This window comes from Eumetopias jubatus, unplaced genomic scaffold (assembly GCF_037043125.1).
Source record: "Eumetopias jubatus isolate StellerSeaLion01/CBP00866 unplaced genomic scaffold, mEumJub1_p1.0 scaffold_12, whole genome shotgun sequence".
Lineage (NCBI taxonomy): Eukaryota > Metazoa > Chordata > Mammalia > Carnivora > Otariidae > Eumetopias > Eumetopias jubatus.
Window position 1 is genome coordinate 112,463,221 of NW_028274818.1, and position 5,773 is coordinate 112,468,993.

Genomic DNA, 5,773 nt, shown 5'->3' on the forward strand with positions numbered 1-5,773 from the left:
TTCAGGTTAGGGTTCAGTTTAGGGTTAGGGTACGGGTTAGGGTTATGGTATGGGTTAGGGTTAGGGTTAGGGTATGGGTTAGGGGTTAGGGTTAGGGTACGGGTTAGGGTTAGGGTACGGGTTAAGGTACAGGTTAGGGTTAGTGTATGTGTTAGGGTATGACTCATGTTAGGTGTAGGGATTAGGGTCTCCCTGTCCTCTGCTGCACAGAACCCGTTCTCCTCTGGTAATAGAGTGATATTTTCATAACATAAACTTTGGGCCTCTCTGTGGTCTGCTCCCCTCCTGCCCGACCTCTCCAGCCTCACCTCTTCCACCATGGCCCCCCTTTTGTGGGCCACCCAAATATGTGGTCGTCCCACATGTGCCCTGGGCCTGACTACAAGCCTTTGCTTTTGCTCTGCCCTCTGCCAGGATCACTCTTCTATCCCCCTGCTTCATATCTGGCTTGTTGCCCCATTGTCTGGGTCTGGACTTGCCCTCTGGTGACCTGACTCATGTCTGCTGGTTGAGTGTGCTTATCCCCTATTTAAATGTAGTGCCTGCCCTCCCTGTGTGAGTGATTTACTAACCTGCCGGGTATGGGGCAGGCACAGGAAAGTAGCCTTAGTGCCTACGCAAAAACATCAGTCTCAGCGGGGCTCACCACACTTGCCTATAATGGGGGAGCTGCTGTCCTCACAGGGGGGAGCAGGTAGTACCCTTAAAGGGGGACCAGCCATGGGACGTGTTTGGATAAGACTTTGAACCCTTTGGGGCCGGGGAGATGTAGACCTGGACCTGGAAGCTTACACCCTTGGATTCAAGCTTGGGGCCTAAGCAAGCCCCTCTTCCTCCTGGTGTCATCTTTTGCCTTCCCTGTCCACGGGCTGGACCTGATTCCTGATGTGGCAGAGTTTGAGGATGACCCCTCCTAGGAATACCAGTGGCTTACTGAGCACCTTGTCAGCAGGATGCCCAGCAGCCTTCCAGGGAGGACACTACAGGAAGTGGAGACAGTTCTGTGGGGGCTAGCAGCAGCACACTCAAAGCAAAGTGAGACGGATGGCCGGCCCTGCTGATTCTAGCCACTCTGTAAGACATAGAAATGAAGGCTGTGCCCAAAGGTACTTCCTTCCTGGAAGGTGGGGATGTAATCTGCAGGGGAGCTGCCAGTAGAGGGCACCTGCAGGGTTTGCCCAGGAGCTCAGCACAGCGGGAGTGTTCCTGGCTCCAGCATGCTGGCTGTGGGGCTGCATGGGTTTCTAGCCTCCGAAGCCTCAGGCTCCCCTTTGTAAGATGGAGTGCTGATGGCCTCCATCTCTGGGAACAGATATTAGGGAGGTCCTGCTGGCTGATTCCCTCAGGAAGATCTGGAGGTGGCTGTTGCTTAAAGCAGCCCAGGGCCCGCCCCCTTGAAGAAGGTGCACATGTCCATGGCCCCCAACTCTGGGGTCCTGCTGCCAACCTCTGGCAGTGACCCTCTTCCTGCCCTGTCCACTGCCCCTGTGGATGCATGGTCTTCCCTGGAGCTGTTCCTGCAGACAGCAGAGAAGCACTACATGTTGGGGCATGGGGTCACCTACTAGGTTTTCACCAATCAGCCAGCTGCCAGGCCCCGTGTGCCCCTCCATGTGGGCCAGAGGGTGGTGGTCCTCATGGTGGACACAGGGTCACTTACTACGTCTTCAACGACCCGCTGGTTGCTGTGCCCCGTGTGCCACTCTGGGAGGGCTGGAGGGTGGTGATCCTCGAGGTACGCGGCGTCCTGCACTGGCAGGATATGTCCATGCGGCACAGAGTGATGTTAAGCCACTTCCGCGAGCAGCGCTTCCTCTGTGACGTGGAAGACCTGGTGTGCGTGGACGTGGATGCGGGAATGAAGTTTTGGGACCATGTGGGCATGGAGATCCTGTCCCCCCTCTTTGGCACCCACACCCTGGTTTGTACTGGGCAGCCCATGAGGACTTTAGCTGTGAGCCCTGGCCACAGTCCCAGACCTACATCCCCAGGGACCAGGGCAACTTTTATTACATGGGGGCCTTTCTGGGGGATTTGTGGTGGAGGTTCCCCGACTGACCTCGGCCTGTTACCAGGCGATGGTGGTCAGCTGGGCCAATGGGATTGAGGCTGTGTGGCCCGATGAGAGCCACCTGAACAGGTACCTGTTGGACCATGGGCCCACGAAGGTGCTGTCCCTGGAGGACCTGTGGGACCCACAACTGCTGCCTGACCCCCATCATTCCCCGGGTCATGAAGAAGCTGAGATCCATGGCTGTGCCCAAGAATCACCAGGACACCCAGAACTCATGAGGCGCTGTCCCCAGAGGAGCTGTGGGACTCGCGGCTATTGGGCTGTCCCCTGAAGGACCTGTGGGACCCGCTGCTGCTGGGCTGGCCCCTGTCATGAAGAAGCTGAGATTCAGGCCAATGCCAAGAATCACCAGGACACACAGAACTCATGAGGAGCTGCCCCCAGAGGCCATACAGGACCCGCGGAAGCTGGGCTGTCCTCTGGAGGATCTGCAGGACCTGAGGCTGCTGGGCTGGCCGCCCATCATTCCCTGGGTCATGAAGAAGCTGAGATTTGTCGCTGTGCCCAAGAGTCACCAGGACATCTGGAACTCACGCAGGGCTGCCTCCATCTCCATCAGGGGGTGCTTCCTTGAGCAGAGCCATCAGACCAGATTCCTACTTCTGTCCCCTTGAGGGAAACTGTGGAGCCCAGCACTGCTTGCATGGGCATGCCAACGCCCCAGCTACCCCTGTGTACAGGAGGCCTGTCTGGGGGCACAAGTTCCTCTCTTTGTGGTCAGTCACTACATTTTGATCATTTCAGGGTCATTTGCACCTGTGAACGGCTCCAGTTTTATGTTGGATGTTTTTCTATGTCAATGCTGAGCAACCATTTTTAAAAAGAACAATTGAGGGAAAAGGTTTTCTCCGTGGTTCTAAACAGACATCACCTGTTGGAGCTGGGAGCAGCCCTGTAGCACCCATGGAGCCAGAAAGGGCGCTGGCCGGGTCTTCCCTCCCAGTCCTTACACCTCACTGAAGCCATGGGGCTTCAGGGTCATGGTGCGCCGAGCCACCTCTCAGACCTCCCAGTGCCCTCACCACCAGAGCCCTTGGCCATGGCCACTAGCTTGGCCTCCAGGAGCGTGGAGCCCTCTGGGCTATATAAGGTTCCTGCCTTGGTTTTAAATGGCTATTTCTGTGCTGGTGTTTGTGAAATGTGGGCACTTGCTCCGTCTGGATGCACGTCCCATTGGGATTCCTAAGTGCCCACCAGTGGGTTTGCACTTGTGCACTTTCTCTGGACCAGCTGCCTGCACTGTGTCTTAGCAAGCACTTACTGAGCTCAGTCACCCAACAAGGGGCAGAGCGTGAGAGCGAGAACTAAGAGACAGGCTCCCTGCTCCTGGGCCCTCCAGGGACTTGCGATGGCCCCAACTTCCTGACTCACTTCTTTTGTATTGTGGTATAATGGACATACAGCTGATACCATGAGGCGCGTTTCAGTGGCAATAAGTGTATTCCCTGTTCTGAACCGGCTACTTCCGTCCATCACCACAATGTTTTCATCATCCCAAACTGAACCTCTACCCATGAGACCCTACCCCCCATTCCACTTCCCCAGCCCCCGCACCCAGCAGCTCCTTCCACCTCCGTGAATGGGAGTGCTCTCCATCCCTCCCAAGTGGGGTCCTCTGGTGTTGGTCCTTTAGGGACTGGCTTATTTCATATGGCATAATGGCCTCAAGGTCTGTCTCTGTGAGCCTGAACCTGACCCACTTTCCCCCAAAAAGTGTGGCTCAGCCCTCTCCTGTCTGAGCCGAACCTCCTCAGTCCCCTCTGCTCCCCTCACCTTCCTCCTCAGCCTGAAGATGATCCCAGCCAGTCTGCAGCTTTGAAGACCTGTTCAGTCCGGGTGCCAGGCACATACCCCGGGGGCCTCGGGCCTCACCTATACCCCATCTGTCTATGTCAGGTGCCTACCTCCCTCCCCCAGCTGACCACCTGCACCTCCCACAGGTGTCCCCATCTCAGGAGAGGGAAACACCAAGTCCAGACCCTTGGAGTCCTCTGGGACTTCTTGCTTGCTACCAACCCTCCCAGCAGTGAAGTGGCTACTGGAGGACATTCAATGTCCAAAACATTTAAAGGCAAAAGTGCGTCTCTGCTGCCTAAGGCAATGGATAACAGTTGGGGCAAATAGAAACCAGGCAGAATCACCGGAAGAAAGGCTGAGGAATGAGGAGCTTTAGGGAAGAAAGGTCTGGAAGCTCTGACTGCCGCTACCTGACATTCAGGTGCTCCTCAGTTACTCCTGTGCCTCTGGTATCTTCCTGGAACCCTGACATGGCTGTTTTCAGACAGCTCCTCCAGCAGTACCCTCAGTTTCTGGGAGGCGGATTTGCTGGAATCCGCGGTGTGTCCTGCTGCACCACCGGGATCGCTTTTTGAAGGTGCATCGTCCGGGCCATCTGAGGAGGCAAGACTGTGGGTCTGTGACCTGGAGGGATTCTGAGCACAACTGGTGGGATGGGAGGGCTGCAATGCCAAGAGGCAGGTTTCCAGAAAGCCGACTGTGGTCCCCGGCATCCTACCGATTTTGAACCAAAGCCCTGAGATCTTTAAAATGCCAGCAATGTTACAGCATGGGCCAGAAAAACAAATGCCCCGGTGCACCCAACACCACCTAAACTATTGGCCATTTCTTGTCACTTGAGCTGAGGTCAAAGGATTGGGAGTCGGGGCTTGAGGAGGGTCCTGGGCCAGACTTTGTATTTGGGGGACAAAGGCCATCCAGACAAGCTTGTGCTGAGCCCGAGGAGGGGGTCTGTGTGGAGACCCCAGCTGCAGGCACTGTTGTCCACGGATGCCCCCTCAGCCTGCCCCAGTGCACCTGCTGCTGGGGGAAGGCCTGCCCCCTCCTCTCTGCCTGAGGGCTCTCTCCTGCACCAGGTGCCTCCTTTCCTGCCAGTCACTGTCTGCCTGCAGCCTGGGAGGGTGGCTACCCCGAGTTCCTCCAGCTGCTGGGGGAGCACCTGCCCCCTCCTCTCTGCTTGAGGGCTCTCTCCTGCATCAGGTGCACCTCCTCTCCTGCCAGTCATTGCCAGACTGCAGGGTGGGGGGGTGGCTAACCTGAGTACCTCCAGCTGTTGGGGGAGCACCTGCCCCCTCCTCTCTTCCTGAGGGCTCTCTCCTGCATCCGGTGCACCTCCTCTCCTGCCAGTCACTGTCAGCCTACAGCCTCGGAGGGTTAGGGTTATGGTTAGATAGGGGTGCCTGTCACCATTCTCTCTAGGGGACCTCTACTTCCTCACGATCTCCCCAGGGCTGCTAGTCCCCAGACCAGACACCTGCCAGTCTGAGGGTGACCAGAGCTGCCTCCTTAGGGTTTCCTTTGCCGGAGTCCTTCCCCAGGAGCTCCTGCATCTCTGACACATATTCCCTGCGTGCCTATCCTTCCGCTTTGGACTTGCATGTGTTTGGTCTCCGTCCCTGTGGAACCCAGTGACTTGGAGCATGGTTGGACCAGAGTCATGTGACAACCTTCTCTGGCCTTGGGTTGTGAGCAATGCTTTTGCCCTTTGAGGTGTGTCTTCCAGCTTTCTGCATTTCCCTGGTTTCTGTGTGGGTCACAGGAGGAACCAGCCCTGTCCTGTCTGGGGTCAGGCTGTGGTGTCCCAGCAGGACCAGGGGTCTCAGCCCCGAGATTGTGCCCATAATTCCTAAAGTGGCCTCTATGATTACATCTGATGTGTAATCCATCGGGGATTTCAATATC

General features: G+C 56.7%; 1 pseudogene; it reads left to right on the forward strand.

Moving 5' to 3' along the window:
* The first annotated feature begins 1,409 nt into the window (after positions 1-1,409).
* LOC114204251 (histo-blood group ABO system transferase pseudogene) lies at positions 1,410-2,688 on the forward strand (annotated as a pseudogene).
* The last annotated feature ends 3,085 nt before the right edge of the window (positions 2,689-5,773 follow it).